An 18,795-nucleotide genomic window follows, 5' to 3' on the forward strand; every position below is an offset into this window, starting at 1 on the left:
GCTGAAGTTGGCCTCAAACTTGTGAGCCTCCTGCCTCAGCCTCCCAAACTGCTGGGATTACAGGTAAATTAAATTTTTGATTAATTTATGGACATTGTACATGAAGTAAAAATTCCTGCAGGCTCTAGGAAACTTCAGGAGCAATATCATACTCTGAAGGTAAAAACCTAAAAGAATCTGTCCGTGGCTCTGATAGGAGGAGGTGAAAGCAGTTGTTTGGAAATATACACACGTGTTTTCCTTGACACAGGCCCAATCAGCAGTGAAAAAGACTTCACAGAGGTATTGCTCACCTAGGAGGAATTTTCCAACTCCAGGTCCCCTGGACTCACCCAAGAGCAGCTGGGGAGCTGTGAGGTGGACTGTAAGAGGAGGACTTGAGGAAACTCAAACAACATGGAAACCAAGACAAGGGCACTGGAGGAATTCAAAGACCCTGGAACCCAGAGCTACGGCAAATGACATCCAGAGCCCAACTCCTAGCCCAATTGACCTAAAACCTTCCATTAAAAACCTACCTACCCTATTCTACACACAGTGCCTGCCTTTTAGCAAAATTATAAGACATGCTAACATGCAAGGGAAAAAATCAGCATCTGAAAACACAGTAAAACATCAGAATCAGACTTCAGATATAACACCAACACTGGAATCACCAAATAGATACTCAAAATTCAGTGAGACCTCTGAAGGGAGAAAAGAGACGACAAAGACGAGGAGTAATGAAGGCAGAGAGAGGGAAATGCTAAGCAAGGGTTGGAAGGAAATGCTAGCAATGGAGACCCCAGTGGCAGAAATGAAGAATGCTTTGAGGGGCTCTTCAAGAGAACCCTAGAACCTGAGGCTATGTCAGCAGCAACTCCATAAACTGAAGTACAGACAAAGGAACAGTGGAAAAACAGAATATCCAAGGACTGTGAGATAATTTCAGGAGGTCCATGTCGTTGGAATAACCAGAAGGGGAAAAAAAGATAGAAAAGCAGAAAAGAACAGAAGACATACTGAATGCCTGAAAACCTTTGAAAATATGACATGTGTCAATTTATGTATTCTGGAAGATCAGAAAAATAGGATAACTTCCCAAAAAAGAAAAAAAATCCACATATAAGCATGTCACATTCAAACTGTGGTAAAACAAATCCAAAAAGAAAATTCTGACCGAAGCCAGAGGGAAAAGATGGCTTACCTACAGAGAAAGGGCCAGAACTGCTTCAGACACCACGTACCAAAGGAGTTCAGTAAAATATAAAATCCACCACCCTAGAAGAACCTCTCACACAGAATCATCGTGCCAAATAGAGACTTAAAAACTTTTGAAGAAAAACAAAAGGTAAGTTCATTGCATAAAACCAGCCTTGTTGGATGTTAAAAGAAATTCTGCATGAAGGAAAATTAAAATAAGTCAGAAATATGAATTTAGATAAAAATGAGGAAAATAGAAAAAGAATGTCAGGTAAATAAAATATTTTGTTTTTCAAATTCTTTTTTTACTTGTTTTAATTAGTTATACATGACAATACAATGACCTTGACATATCATACATTTGAATCAGATGGGATATAATATCTCATTTTTCTGAGTACACAGGTTGCAGAATCACATTGGTCATGCAGTCACATATATACACACAGTAATAATAATGTCTGTTTCATTCTACTATCCTTCCTATCTCCCCAATCCCTCCCCTCCCCTCCCATCACTTCTCTCTACCTAATCTAGGGTAACGCTATTCTTTTTTTTCCCTCACATCTTCATACATGTATTCAAATTCTTAATTGACACAATAAATAATGCTTTGTTCAAAATAATGATTATAACAGTGTTTCATGTGATTATAACATGGATAAGATAAATAAATCACATTCAAGTTATAAGGAACAGGAGGGAATATGTGTTCTAAGTTACCTGCAGCACCCATGCAGTGCTAGAGTGGTGTTTGAAAGTGGGCATAGCTTACTTGAAAGGGTATCCTTCTATTTGTAGAAGGTATATTATTTTTAATAACACTAAAACTACACCTTCAATCAATAAATATTTAATATGCAAAGATAATGGAGAAAATGGAATTCTTTAAAACACACCACTTTGGAAGACAGTTTGATGATTCTTATACAACTAAACGTACTTATTATGTGATCCATCAATCACATTTTCTGGTATTTACGCAAAGCAGTTGGAAGTTTGTGTCTGTATGAAAAACTGAACGCAGACCTTTCTAGCAGCTGCATTTGAAGTTGGCAAAACCTAGAAGCAACTAAGACCTTCTGCAGGGAACGGATGAAGAGACCATGGTGCATCCACATGGTGGAATTACTTGGTGCTAAAAATGAATGAACTCTTGAGCCATGAAGAATCCTGAATATCTATTATTAAGGGAAAGAAGCTAATTCAAAAAACTATGTATCAAAAATTGGAGAGAGGGATAAATGGGAAGAACAGAGTTTTTAGAGCAGTGTAATTAGTCTGTTTGATACTGTGATGGTGGGTACACGTCATCATGTGTCTGTTGAAACCTGTAGAACACACAACACCAAGAGTGAACCTGAATGTGCGATGTGGATTTGAGGTGATAATGATGTATCAATATCTGTTTATCAGTGTCCTCCCTGGGATGGAAATGGCATAAAGCATCCTTCTTTAATGTTCTACGTATTAAAAAGAGGAATTTTTTTCTTTAATGTCATAAAATTTTAAAACTATTAAAAAAAAGGCAGCAGAAAATGGATGCTTTGAGATAGGGCAGAAGGATCCATGTAGTGTCCAATAGACTTCACGTTGAGAGATCAGGGTTTCTGTGGAGGAAGGGAAGCCAAGGTTTGTCTTTGGAGGTTGTATTAGGAGATTAAGGCTGTGACCACAGAGGGACTCCAACCAAGAGGAAGTCCGGAGGTCCTCCAGAGATGCTGGAGCACATTTTTGGAAGTATTGGAAACTGCACTTTCCTCTGGACTGACCTAAGTTGAAGCTGCTTTACCACTAGCTGCACAATGCCATTTCTGGGGGTGGGGTATAAACCTGAGCCAGAAGATGGGGAGAAAACTGGAGCATGGGGCACGGAGCTGCTGCTTTTAATTTTTATTCCACTGGGAGGTTGAGGCATGGGAAGGAAAGACCTGAACAGAGAAGAGCAGCCTCCACCAACATGTAGAACAGGAAGTGGCCTCCAGCAGAAGGTCCACCGGGGATGCCACCAGCTCCAGCTCCTGCCAACCTCCTCTGTCCCTGTCCCCACCTCTAGGAGAGCTGCAATAGACCTGGCACTACAGAAGCCCTTGTGTTTGTGCCACCAATGCTGTCATTGTTTGCAGCCTGCAACAGAGGTCAGAGGTGGAGACCACTGTTGTCTTCTCCAGACCTGACCTGGGGTCAAGTCTTACCTGCGTCTTCTTACAGGATGCCCCTGAAGCCAGAGGGGATGTAAGTCTGGAAGGAAGAGGAAAGAGCTGAATGAAATTCCAGAAAGATGGGCAGCCCCACCCAGGACCTCAGCACCTGGCATCACACCTGGTAGACAGCGATGAGGTATCAGTCAAGTTGGTTGAATGAGATGTGTCTTTAATGAATTACTGTGTAAGGAGAGAAGTCACCGCAGACAAGCGGACATGGGTCTAAATTACAGCTCTGCACTTGGTAGCGCCAAGAAGTTATTAGAACTTGCTTGCTATGTACATAAAGTTACAATATTTATATTTATTTCACAATGTCATAAAGACGATTATAGAATACATAGAAATGTAACATTCAAAAGAGGTCAGGTATAGCAGACAGCAGGTGGTAAGGAACTGCAGCTACAATTCATCTTATTGTTTTTTCATGTTATTTTTCCCATAATGGTATATGGTACAGGTTATCAAGGGTAAGGGCAAAGCTTTTTCCCATTTCAGTGTTCCCTGCTGTGCCTTAGCTCACTATGCAAATGCTTTTATTTATTCAAATGTATGTACTCAAAATAATAATAATAATAATAGTATTTTACTACACTGTAGATTTAAAAGTACGAAAACAGCATCATGTCACAAAATCTGAGGCTGTCTCCTCAGTGACAAAGGAAGCATGAGACTCCTTGTCTAGGTGCAGACTCACAGCCAGTTGATCAGCTCTCCAGAGCCCACCTGCTTTATTTACTAACAGCTAAAATCACCAACAAGTATACAACTAGAGTTACCAAATTTTGGTAATTTCCTATCACTTTGAAGATTTCCATTCATCCTGGTTTCTAGAAATAGGACTTCTGGCTTCTTTGTGTCCTTCAATACGGTGGCCACTTCATAAACAGGGGCTCATTTAGTACTCAGGGTTCAGGGGTGTTGAAGGAAATGTCTAGGAATTAATTCATGGATTCTGGCAGTACAGTCTGATGATGTCGGCCTCCCTGGTGCGGTATTATTATTTTTTTTATTATTTTAAAGATATTAAAACTCACCTATTTTCACATTTAACATTTGTTCTCTAATAAAATATGTAAATAAATAATAACAAATTTCTTATTAGTTTCAGCTAGGTAATTTTTTTCACCTTTAAAAAAAAAATTGTGCTCTAAGTAAAGAGTATAAAGAAAACCTAACTTGTTCTTTCAATCTCTCTCTCTCTCTCTCTCTCTCTCTCTCTCTCTCTCTCTGTCTGTCTCTTAGCTTGTGGCATCCTTTGAATGTTTATTACCAATTCTAAAAAAAAAAAAAATTCAAAAAGCCTCTCGCCTTTTTTCTGCAGTTGCTTTTCTCCACTTCACATGCTCGAACAGGCTGCCTGTCGACAGGAGGAGACTGCTTCCTGCTCTGAAGGCTTGCTGAAAGCCCCCTCCTTTCTGCCACTCACTGTCAAGAAGAGCTACAGGCTCATGAATCTTGGTTTTAGTGCTGAGGATAGGCAGAGGAGCAGGACTGATGCTGACCTTTTAAAATGAGTAGGCAGAAACCAGGAAGACCAAGGAACACATTAGTGGTTTTAAGAAACCAAATTCAATTTTTATGTTTACAAAAGCTGTAATGTGTGTGTGTGGTGGGGGTGGGGGCAGTGTTTCCTGTTTCCACATGTCTGTGTAGGGCCTTGAGATCAACATGCAACACATGCTGTGTGTGTGCATACGCTTGCACACGTTTGGCATATTTACATGTGTAAATCTGCTTGCATTGTGTATAATTTCATTTGATGTTCACACTCTACTGATGGAGAAATTTCTCAGCAAAGCTCCACAATCAGACTGGAGTAAGAAATTTCCTTGGCAGCTGTACAAGTCTCTCCTGTGGATGCTTCCCCAAAGCCCCCAGCCCTGGGACTATCAAGAGCCGGAAGTGAACACTCAGTTTTCCATTCTGTCTTCCAGTTTACCTCTCAGTCTTTATATAATGTACTGGACTTGCTCTTTTCCTTTTATTGTAATAGCCTTATTGAGATATAGATCACATACTACAAAATTCACCCTTTCAAAGTGTAATATTCCATGGTTTTACTTTATTCAGTCATTCTCCCATCAGTTTCTAAACCACAAACAGCCACTCCCCATTTCTCCCTCTTCTGCCCTGGCCACCACTCATCTGCGTCTGACTTGGTGTGTTTGCCTTTCACAGTCCCCAGTGGCTCTTCTTTCACACCATTACAGAGATGATCTGAACCCCAGTCACTTCTCTTGCTTCACTTGGGGATTTGAGTCAAAGTTATGTCTTCATAAGTACAGAAAACATACATTGAAAATTTCTTTTAAGAGAAAAAGAAGAATAATGTAGCCTATACCTTAAAGTATAGTATAATCTAAATAACAAAGCTTCCTCAGGTGAAAGTACTCTCTGTGGCATTTGAACAATGGGTCTATAAGTGTGGTTTTAAATGTCCTACGTTAGAGGCACCTGGGTGCTTGTTAAAGACTCAGCTTCTTGGGTCCACCTCTCACCACAGCAATAGACTAGACATTGAGGGCGGGAGCAGGGGAAGCTTCCTCCTACAGACCCCTGAATTTTATTTTCATGCATCCCAACTCATCAATCAGAGGAAATCTCTGCACTGAGATCTGGGGAAAATGATGATTAAGACACAGTATTTGATATTCGATAGTTTCAACACATTTAGTATGCATATTTTGCCAATAATATTTTAGTAAAATTATACAAAAATAGCTATAGAAGGAGAACTAAGATTCCCAACCTCTGTCCACTTCCTCTGAACTAACTCACAAATACTAAATGCATTTTATTAGGTGGATCACACAGTACCAGATACTGGGACATATGAAAATTTTCCATATTTAATCTTGCACAAAAATGTTCATATAAACATGAATTGTTTCATTAATGTTTCCATTAACTGAACATGCTGCTGCAGGACTGTCTTAATTTGGGGTCATTTAAGAACCTGGAGAAAAATACTGGGAATATGGACAGAGATGCTCTTGACAGTGTATCCTGTGAAAACCTAGCTCTGTTGGATGCAGGAGAAGCAGTGTCTTTCTTCATACCTGGGCCAGGGCTGCCCCATGTGAATGCTCTGCATAGCTCAGTGGTTGGCTGCATCCTCTCGACAGATCAGAGATGGAGCAGAACTGGAGAGCACAGGGTTTTCCTTTTGCTCTGATGGAACTGCCAGCCTGCGGCTCAGCTGTTGGCCCCAGAGCAAAGATTCCCATTAAATCTGTCGCCAATATAGCTGTTTCCAGTAGAGGTGCCCAAGAAGATGCATCTGAACATCAGTCACCAAGAAAGAACAATAGCAGTATGTATAACATGTCCCAGCAAGCAGGGAAAGGGAGAGAGGACAAACCTTAAATAAAGCACATAAAGTAATAAAAATTTAGAAGTTACAGACCAGAACAAGAACAATACTGAACACTAAAAGTGCTTTAAGTACAGAACAAAAAGAATTCACAAAAACACAACACTAAAATTGTTAAGAAATAGTAGACACTATGCAGATGTGAATCGGAGGCCCAGATAACAAACTGTAAGAAGTATTTTTAAAATACTGAGTCAGAAGTATGAAGAGCTAGAAAATGATGCAGGGAACAGGAGAAGTGGAGAGAGGGAGGGAAAGAAACCGAGGTGAATTGCAGAAGTTCCAGAGGGCGGAATAGAAACAGAGAGGGTCAAAAATAACAAAATAAAACATGTTTCTTCAATTGAGCTGAAGGAAAAGCTGATCCTGAAGATGATACTGTTCAATGAACAATCTAGGCAAAGTCAATGGTTAAAAAAAAATACTTGGAGAAATTGTAGAGCTTCTGATAAAAAGTAGTGCTTACTGGCTCCCAGAGGAAATTAACAAGTCAACCAAAGAGGAAAGGGAATCAGACCAGTCACAGGTGACTTATTTGCCACACTGAGAAGAAGAAAGTAGCAGAAAACCACCCATGGGCTATTGAGATAAACTGCAGCCTGACTATTCCATTCCTAATCAAGATCCTGACCCCATGAGAAAGGACAGACACAGTGTGGATGGTCTGTGCTCCAGGAAACACAGCATTCTTGCTCATCTCAGAACAAGCTAGCATCAAAAGGAAGGGAAGGAAAAGGGTGAGGGGTGGGGACACATAACTGAAGCAATGGATGTTGCCCAGAAAGAAAGCAAAGTGATTGTGAGGGTGCTCAGAGTTTAAATCTTTGAAATTGAATGAATGCAAATTCTTAAAATGTAAACGAAGACCTTGACATTGAAAAGAAAATGATGAGATTACCTGGGACTGAAGGCAGCTAATCTCTCAGTTAGAACTCTGAGCACAGGTCAGGGAAGGGGAGGAAAACGAGCACAGCAGTGCCCCTCCAGGCTGTGGGGGAGGACGTGAGGCAGTCAATATTCTAAAGGGGTCCACCTTAGAGAAGCAGGTGGAGGCCACGTCCATGCTAGAGGACAGCTGAGGCTTGTGTCCACACCAGAGAAGCATGAATGTGACCTGCAATGACAACCGTTCTCAGAATAACAGCTCCCATCAAAAGGAATCCAACTTGCTCAGAGATTTCTATCTCTAAAGAACAAAGAGAAGAGAAATCAAAAAGATATGTGCCGTATAACCAATGTGATTCTGCAACCTGTACACTTGGAAAAGTGAGAAATTATACCCCATTTTATTCAAATGTATGATATATCAAGATCATTGTATTGTCATAAACAACTAATAAAAAAAGAGAGAGAAAAAGAAACAGATCATCTAGTATAAATAATAGAAATGATGAAAACATCTGAATGAAGTTACAACTTCATATACATATGCATAAACATATACACACACATACAGTAAATGTATATTAGAGAAAGAAATAATGTCACATTGTTATCATTAACCAATGAGGGTGAAAGTAAAATATAATCAAATAATTGGACCAAAATAACCTTATCTACCTAGAAATTAAGGAACAGTCCTTAATAACTCTTGGATCAATGGAAATGCACTAAATTTATAAGGTTCCAGAATGGTGACTCTACTGTACCAGGCCAACATAGGAAAGCTCATGGAGAAAACTGGTATTACCTAAAGTGTCTTTATAATCAAAGAAAACTTCAGTGTTAAAATTTCTCATTATAAACTCATGATTTTTAATACTTTATATTAAATCTAATTCAAATAATATCTGTTAAGATTTATACCTAATAAGAAAAACTTTTAGTGGTTTTAATATCTACATTCAACCAGTTCCATGAGCTGGATAATTTCAGCAAGAATTTCACCTTCAAACCAAAGACAATGATAAAAAAAATATTCCATATAGTAGGGATTGGGATGAAAGCTGACATTTATTAGAACATTGAAATCTTGGCATTTTAAAATTACTGGGTAATTTGGCAAATTTGTAATACTCATAAAGGACTTTGAGTTGTCATTGTCATTATATGGAACACTCATTCAATGTAAAATGAACCCAGTACTCAAGCACAGAGAGAGTTCAGTTTGTCTCAACACCACACATGTTTATGTGTGCAGGGAGTTGGCTTGTCACAATATTAGTTAAGGGATAATTCTAAATATTCCTCTTCTGATTGAAGCCAAAGGAGGCCTTTGATGTCTAGGTAGGCATCTAGCTTTCAGTTTGCTTTTTCTTCAGAAGATTTCTAAAACCAATGAACAAACTAAACAAGGCCAGCTATTGACAATGCCCATTAAACATTAACTTCTGAAGTTAAAACGATCACAGCCTATTCCCCACACATAAGAAGGGACTCAAGATTACTACTGTAAAACTTAACTATACTGCTATCAATGGACGAAAGCTCAGCAGCTAATAAATTTGCCATTTCAGTTACTACAGAGATAGTTAATACATTTGAAAGGTGAGTGATAAAATAGCCAAGGCATCATAAACCTCAGAGAAACCAATTCCCTTGTGGTATCTAGTTAACATGGCATATACAAATCTTCACTTTTACCCATTGTTTGAAATCTTTTACTTTGAATCAATATATGAATTCTTCATATGAAAAGGTTTTGTTTGATCCTTTATATGAAATAAAGGCCCTTTTGTTCTGTGGACATAAACAAAGCCCACTCAAGTGAGAACAAGGAAAAACTATTTATTCAAAGCTTGTTATAGCAGAAGAGTCAGTCCCCATCACCTGCCCTTGGCAAAAACTCAAAGACCAGTAGAAAAGTGAGAAAGCTTTAAAGAAGACAAATCAAAAAGGAAATCTTCAAGAATCCCTGATTAGAGGTTGTTGGGAGAATGAGAAGCCAGTGTGGGAGTATTAGAAGTGGAGCATTCTATGTGTTTGGTTAGGGGAGCAAGTTGGGCTTTCAATGGTCAGTCACAAGTGGAATAAGGGTCCAAAATTATGAAAACAGCAGCTTTTGATCATTTGCATTTTTAGCCAATTGCTGCAAAGGTTATGATCTGGCTTCCTGGACTGGTTGCTGCAGATTATGGGTCAGAGTTCTATGTTTAAATATGGCCTGGCTATTACCATTTGCATATTCAGTCACTCAATTTCCATCCTATATCCAACAGATACTATCTGAGTTGAGCAGTGTCCAAAACAGACAAGTCTTCCTTCTAAGTAATTATGAGAAACTCGATAATTTTCTGGATAATGTTTTTTGCAACAATAGGAATTCCTTCTTTCTATTGCTACAATTTCTTCTGGCTCCTGTAATATCTAAGTTAATTTCCAAGCACATAATTTTAAACCTATGAAATTACATATGGAGAACTAAAATAATCCTATTTCATTACAAAGCGTGCACATAAGTTGTAAAAATTTCAGTTTACTTAAATGAGACCTGCAGTAATGCCAGACATTTAGATCCACACAGACAACTTGAACGCAGAAACCCAAAGGGCCAGCTTCCTGGTAACAAAAGTCATCACCACCATGACCATCACATACCTATGGAACCATTCTATTAGAGTCTCTGTGCATGTTCACATCAGTTTAATCCTTACAACACTTTAATGGAATAAAAATAGCTTTCTAATTTATACTGATGGATTCATGTGTTCAAGAAATCACCAAAGGGGTTCTTGAACTATTTTAATTTATTTGAATTAAATTTTAATTTGTTTGAATTTTAATTTATATGAGTTAATTTTTTAACTTGGTTTATGAATGGTCTCCCTGAAGCCCAAGAACAATTGGTTGCAGTGAGAAGTCAGGTGTCCAGCCTGCCCTCTCTGTGTTCCTATTTGAATGGGTCCAACATTACCTGCAAACTGAGACTTACGCAAATAAAACAAATGTTTTTAAATACACACTCTTAATTATGATCCAAAATGTCCAGGTAAGTTTTCTACCACTGAAATTAAGTGCATAAAGGATATGTTAAAAAAGAAATGAAAGTTTGTATTGTGCCTTTGACATTTTCTTCTAAAATGATGTCTCGTTTTCTACTTGGCAAAGAGTGATCAAGACATCCAACTTGAGGAAGTTAAATAGGTGTGTGTGTGTGTGTGTGTGTGTGTGTGTGTGTATGCACACATAGTGTTAATTAAAACTAAGAAAAAAATAGAAAAGAAACTGACCACCTTCATTCTCTACTGGTGATCGAGAACACAAGAACTTTTATAGAGAACACTGAAAAGAAAACTTTTATGAAGGACTTTAAAAAAAAGAAATTATGCATTTTCAAGATATTTCCTATTCACCAATATATTATAAGGAATTAATGAGAAATATGTGAAGAATTTATCTATAAGGAAACTTGTGGCACTGTTATTTATGACTACTAAACACCCTGAATATATAATGTAAATACAAAACGATTAAAGAATGGTAAATAAAAAATGTAGAATAGACAATGGGAAATTTTTATGCAATTATAAATACAGGTTTATACCGTGGAATTACGTGTTAATATTTAGATAATTTCTAAGTTGTTTCTGTTTCTCTTCATGGTAGTATTTCTGTTTTTAAGTGGTCACAATGTTTTGCTGAAACTTTCTTTGAGAGTTGGGATCTTTCTCCACACTTTAGTGTGAGAATGATCATGTGAAAAAAAAAACTTTTAAAAACAAATTACTATTAAGAAAATTTTCAGATGGGTATATATATGGTATACTATCATTTATTCAAGTTTTTGTCTATTTAAAATAATACTATGCATTATTTATGACCAAATCAACGGGTAACACAATCAAAATCATCCAATGGGAAGGACTAACAATTATTTCAAGATTTAATTTCTCCTAGAAATGAAAAGGAGAGAAAAAAGATTGAAGAGAGTTATAAAGAAGGTTCAACTATACTTACAACTTTTCATTATCAAAGGCAAATAAAGATAAATATTTTTAAGAATGGGTAAAGGTGTTATATCGGTTTATACAGATGAAATATGTCTAAATTAAATGAAAAAAAAACACAACAAAGTTACCTAAAGGCCAAATATAAACCAGGAGAAAATGTATAAAATGAGTAGTTGCAAATGATTTCATGTAACACTAAATGTTTCCTAGATGCCAACTTTCACTAGATGGAGTGCATAGTGAAGAAAATACTTCATTCAAAATAATAACCAAGTTTCTTGGGATATTTCAAAAAATAATTTTTAAATGTTAAATATTTCAATCAACTATTTCTATGCAATTTCAAGTAAATCTCAGTGGGGATTAATTTAATATACTACAGTAAGACTAGAAATGTCAATGCAATTATAAGTGGTCATGCAGATAAGATCATTTTTAATAAGACATAAAAAGAAGGAACTTGAAATGTCAATAATTAAAAATAATAGGTTACTTCCCCAAGAATATTAGTGAAACTTCAAGAAAACATGAATCTGAAGAACTAGAACTTAGTACAACTTAGTGCTCTTATTTATTAGAATTTATTTTTATAATCCTAAATTATGCAAGTTACACACATTTCACATAGCAGAGGAATTGAGTTGATCAATAGTTTAGTGTCAATGAACTAAACTTTAGAAAACTTACTAGGAAGGAAGAAGAAAATAACAACCGTTCAACTCTTCAGGGTTCCTTTCAAAGATGTGAGTGCTAAATAGCTGAAAGCAGAATCCTCCATGGCACCCCTGCCACCTTGGGAGGTTTCAGTCAGGTGGGGGCAGAGCACTCAGGGTCATGGAAATCTCTGGTCAGGAGACCTGCAGAATTGTAATGGCATCCAAATCCCAGCAACAGGAGCCATCCTCCTATTATTTCAGGCCTGAGCAATAGGTATGACATTGAGGAGATCATATCTCCAAACTCCAAACTGAGATCAAATTCATCCAAGAAAGCAAATTTTGATGAGAGAAATGAGAGGGCTTAAAAATGATTTAATTAGTATTCTCCATCAGAGTCAAGAAAATTGTCATGATAAACACAAGAGCAACTGGTAAAGAAAGTGAGGTGATCACACAGCAAAAAGTGCTCTTGGAAACAGAATGCCTGATTGCACAAAGTAATAGCTCAGTGCAATTCACTAACAAATGCCTATTTTCAGAAATTGAATTGTGAGTGTGAACTCTATGAAAATTAGCGGGGAAAGAGAGGATAAAATACAGAGAGAAAAGATAAGATATGTGCTGGGCAAATCCAGGCACGTCAATACCTGTTCAACAGCAAATAGAAAGAAAAACGATGAAAATTAGTAGTCAAACACAACAACATATGAGAATTGCTGGAGCAGACGAAAACAGTGGAGCTCACACATACAAGTGTGTATTCAGGGCGTGCACTCATGCATCCATATCCTGTTAGAATTTTTAAATTCCTAATAAAAAGTGGAACAGGATAAGCCTCCCCATATACAGACACACACACACACAGACACAGACACACACACACACACACACACACACACACACACCACACATACATGCAAAGAAGCACAACACCACAATAAATACAAATGCCAAAATACACAGCAAACCCCCAAGTTTATAGAAGAGAGAGAATCCCAGTGGCTCTGTGGTTTGATCTGTGGCACTAAGGCTTGTCATTCATTGAGGAAGTAAAAATCCACACAAAATTTCTCAATTTGGAATTCCATTGGGATGACAAAAGCAGGAAAATCAGATTAAAAGTAGAAGAATGTAAAGATATCCCCCCCCTCTCTTTCTCTCTCTCTACATATTCACATATTGCACACAGAAATGTCTTAGATCAGGAGGGATAATGGGAGAATCTGACATTTTAGGTGTTAGGTGTTTTTGACAACTCAACACAGTGCTGTGCATTACTACTATCACTCTGGGTTAGGGAAGAAGCACTGTGGTTTCCTTGTCTTTGAGAAGCTCATATAATAAAGGGGTGGAAACAAGCAACACAGACTGGTAAGCATACAGCCTGAGGAAGACCATGGCTGTATGGCATCCGGGAGACCACTAAAGGGCTCCTAACCAGGCAAGAGGATGTCTATGGGGAGGGGAAATTGCCAAGGATGAATCTTAAGAGCTGAGCTAGATTCAGCAGCTCACAGGAGAGGGAAGCATAGTGGGCAGAAGGGAATACAGGAGACAGCACATGGTGGAGGGAAAAAGCAGGACAACATTGAAAAGTGAGTCTTTGCACAAAGAGAAACAAGGTTGCAGAGGTTGGTGTGGCCCAAAGCACCCAGGGTCTCACACATGTAGGTAAAAGAGTTTGAAGCACCTTCTGGAGAGCAGAACTTTTCAATCTTTTGAAGTAACATGACCCTTATATGAACAATAACTACCTCAAAACTTAATACACAGAATCATTAAAAAATAGTCCATTATGGGTTTATTTATATGAGCTATAGTTGTTGACATCCTCTTACACAGTCAGGAATTAAGTGTTCAAGACCACCGCCATAAACCCCTAAAATAACACTCTCAGTATACAATTTATTTCCAAGTTAAATTTCAGCTTGTGATATAAAAAAGAAGTCTTCAATCATAGAGATAAAAGTTTTTCAAATGATCATTCAACTTTTAGTAAATAGAAGTAGCAAGAGAGGTTTTGTTCTTGAGCCTGGGCAGAGAGATGGAATGTATGACTAATAACTAATACGAACATTCATAAGCTGACCAGGGACTGGCAAGGTCCCCGAAGAGGCTAAGGGTTGGATCTCCTTCCATTAGGAAATTTTACTTGCTTCCCACTTATTAAAGGCAGTGAGGGTGAGAGGTGTTGATTTTCTTTGGGGAAATAATAGGTTTATTCTCAGTTGAAAATTTTTATTAGCAAATAAGAAAATCCAAATCCAGGTATTTAAGCAAAAGTTAAAAATTATTAAAAGACATGAAACTTGCAGAATTATCAAGAGGATAGAAAACTCAGCTTGAAAAATACACAGGACAGGAACCAAGACAACCCTAATGTTTCAAAATCAGGAAGGAATTAACCAGGATGCAGTTAGTATCCTATAAGGCATCATTTCCACTCTGGAGACACTGTGACTGCTGCCCATGGTGCTTCCCAACCAACCAATGGGCATGAATGCCTTGTTGGCAGAGTTCAGGCCCCGCCCACACCAGAAATCCAGAAGGGAATGGGGTGCACTGTGTTCTGTGAACAGCATGGACTCACTCTTTGTACTCTGCACAGCTTCCCAGGGAATCTGTTTGACATGAGGTGGAGGCAGCTTGTTCACACCTCTCAAGGTGACCATCCTGTGGCCCTTCCTCTGGCCTGCACAGTGGAGTGGCACCGAGGCAGAGAAACACTTGCTTTGGTGGAAGACAATCATCCTCATACTGCAGCATTTTTTTTACCAATGTGCCCTGAGTTTTGGGGGGGTCACTCTTCAAATCCTTTGTACTTTATGAGACCTGAACATTTTCTGGGGACACAAGGCAGTGGATAAGTAACAAAGCAGGTCATAGAGTTTATACAGAGAAACAATCACAATCCTAAACCCTTACTAGGGATGAGCCAACACCAACAGCACACAACAGTCCATTGTTTTCCTCCTCTCATCTCCCCATATAATATGTAGAGTCTGGTCCTCATTTTACACGAGGAAGCTGAGTGACAGTAGGTGAAGCAACATGTCCAGAATCAGGCAAATAATAAAGAGCAAAGTCAGGTCTGAGACCCAGGCAGTCTCCCCCCCTCATCCACACAGGAAGCTCACCCACTGGGCTGTGTCCCTGAGTTTCCCACTAGTTGATGACAACTAGTTTTGTATCAATGCAATTTGCTCTCCACTCATCACTAAGTAACATTACACATGCTCATGAAAAAAAAATCACTAATAATTCTCAGTTTTGTTTAATGTTTATTTAACATTTGGTTTTTAAATTGAGACAATATTTCTCACTCTGTTATTTTCATTTTCTCATTAACGTTTTAAGGTCATTTTGTAATTTTCCAAATTAAACATCTTTCTGAAAAGTGAGAGGTTTAAACTACATGGAGATAAGGAAATAAGTCACTGCTCTTAATAAAGACCACTCAGTCATTTTATTTGTTTTGAAATCTGTGGTGACTAGCTGACCATTTCAGGGACTCTTGGCAGGAGTTTCACGTTATACAGGTTGTAATTTATTTTGAAATAACATAAGATAGCTTAATATATACAAAAATAAAATCCAGAAAGACACATAACTAATTCTGAATTGGCTAGTGATCGTCTCCTCCCTTGGCCTGACTGTATGGTGCTATGCTAGTGGACAAAATCTCTTACTTTTCAGAAGTGAGGCAGTGTCCCCATATTATTCAAACTCCGTATCCCAAGATCACCTCTAAGTTGCACAACTAAATTTTTAGACTCCACTCATTTCAATGACGTTTAAGATTATGCTTAGGTTTAATTTTATTTTGGAAGTAGTTAATTGACAACTGTGGTATTATTTACCATACAAAAATCTACTAGTCATTATTATTCAAAGATACATAGTCCAGATATAATTATTCTTAAGTATAGCTATTTTTAAGCTAAACATTGTTATTCCTAAGGTTATTTTAACAAATTAAGTTATGTTGATTAGCATAGTAGATTTTAAAATATCTAATAGGAGTTCATTGACTAGAGAATTTTAAGAATTCCACCCAACCCAGAATCCGGTGAGCCCAGCACTCTGGAGCAGAAAGAAACCCCAAGGCTTCGGATTCAGAAGCACATGAATCCATAGAAAAGAATCAGAGACATCTCTCCTCTACCTGACCACGTAGTTGAATTTTGCTACAAAAATGCTACAACATCTACCCGGAATATTTTGTGCCAAATGCAAGTACAGAGAACTGGAACTTCAAGTTGTCAGAAGAGATAGTACATTTTAAAATTTCTGCTAATAGATGGTTTTAGGTGTGATAAAATTCATTCCAAGACTCACCTTCATTTTCATGGTAACACCTTCCATGGCAGCAAAGGGAGTGCTGAAACCTATAGACCTCAGCTAGCCCTAAAAAGTGGACTATGCCCATAGCTACCAGAAGAGCCCGTCACTCAGAGAAGCCAGATCAACTGCACAGACTGCAGCAGGACTGGGGTTGGGTCTTGTACTTGGGCTCACGCTGGCTGTAAATTATTTAATAAAGATATCTCAGCACCAATACAAATCAGTTTCATTGTTGTTATTTTGTTTTGTTTGTTTTTGTTTTAGAGCATTAAATACTTGGGGAAAATAAAAACAGAGGACAGATTGACATTTTGCTGGTTATTTGAAAAGTTCTTCGTAGAAATCCAAGTTTACTGAGACCACAACCTGCCTATTTGTATTGCAGGTGTCTCAGTGCTCCTTTTACATGAGCAGCCATCTGGATTTTGTTCAAACATATTTGATCTTTTTAAGAAGATAGAACATTATAGCTACTATAAACTAAAACTGTAATGGAGCACTGGTAGGACCCTGAAGCACTCACGTGCTGTAATGGTTGGGAAATTGGCAAGATAGACAAAGGGAAACTGCCAAAGGCATCTAAGGAAGGGAGTCATAGTCTTAGATTCACATTGGAAAGATGTGTTTAGCATCTGTGGGAAGTGTAACATGACAAGAAAAAGAAAACATAATGCTCCAATAAAAATAGGGATGAGAGTGATATTGATGGGGACAGAGAGAAGCTGAAGATCATATCAAAAGCAAAACTGCAAGGATATAAGTCATTCTAACTTCTAATCTAATTTGTGTTCTTTCCTAAAAGCTAGTAGGTTAGCTAATGTTTCCACTGTAAGGGGCTGTATGGTATAACAGGGAGAAACACAGGCCTTGATTTAAATCCCAGATCTGGACCTACTAGATCTGTGATGTTGAGCAAATTACTTAACCAGTTGATCCTCCATTTTCTCATCTGTAAAATGGAAATAACAAATTGCACTTTACAAGTTTAATAGTACAAATAAAAAGAGGAAAAAAAATGAATGCCTGGACTAAAAAATTAGAACAAAGTCTAGCTAAGTAGATTGCAAATGGTTATTTTCTTCTCAAGCAAGGAGCAGATCAATTAAAGCTGGTCAATAAAAAAGTAAGGAATGTTGATTGTCTAGAAGAATCTATTAAGTAAGAGTGTGGAATTAAATGTCGTCTTCCAACAGAACCTGGCTATTTGAGAGGAAGCAAATGAGTAAAACATTATTTTTCTTGTTGTTTGGTTTTGCTTGACTCAACTTATTTTTCCCAAGTGGAATTGTATGACTAATGGATACTTTAATTCCAAAAATAAGTAAAATCATAAAAGAGGAGAAGATAAACATGACCTGGGTGTTTCCAGCAATCCTTCACAACTCTGATTGTGAGAAGAATGACTTTCTCACTAGAAACCCTGCTTGGGTTTGCTGGATAGTCACCATTGAGGGGAGGAGACTGGATCAGGTCTGAGGTCACGGGTTGGTCCATTAGGGGAGCAGACATGTGCTCTGGCTCACCACAGCTGGCTCACTACAGGAGTTCCTGCACATGGGCTCCCTGCGTCTACCTGGGAGCAAGGGTAAAAGCCCTCCTGTGAAAACCAGGAAAGCTTCTCTCTGCTTTCTCTAATTAGGACCAAGAACAGAATGAATCATCAGTGTTCAAGCAGACTTGCTCAGATGTTCCTCAGGTGTCTGTGGACATTTAATTCCAGTGACGCTTAGTATAGAGAGCAGAGAAAATATACGTCAGTGAATGAAATCAAGTTGTCCTCTATTCTAGATGATTCTATGGTCTAGGTCCACTTAAATAGATAGAACTACTATCTTAGCACCCTTCTGGTATTTGAAATTATAGGCAACCAGTTGCCCTTAAGGAACAAAAGCTCCTCTGAACATTTTATTACCATGAATTTTTGACATCTAATAAAGATTTTGTCATATAATTGTAACAATAAATTGTGCTGGCCTTTCATTATCACTCAAATGCAGACAATCTGAGTTTTGATTCTATTTTTCTGACAAGGGTGATCAATTTTCACCACATTTTGTTGTTCATCTCTGTTCAAAACTGCTATAAAATAGTTCATTTAGAAAGTCACCGTAATGTCATTGTGACAGAGTGGCACTGGGGCT

This window comes from Callospermophilus lateralis, chromosome 13 (assembly GCF_048772815.1).
Source record: "Callospermophilus lateralis isolate mCalLat2 chromosome 13, mCalLat2.hap1, whole genome shotgun sequence".
NCBI lineage: Eukaryota > Metazoa > Chordata > Mammalia > Rodentia > Sciuridae > Callospermophilus > Callospermophilus lateralis.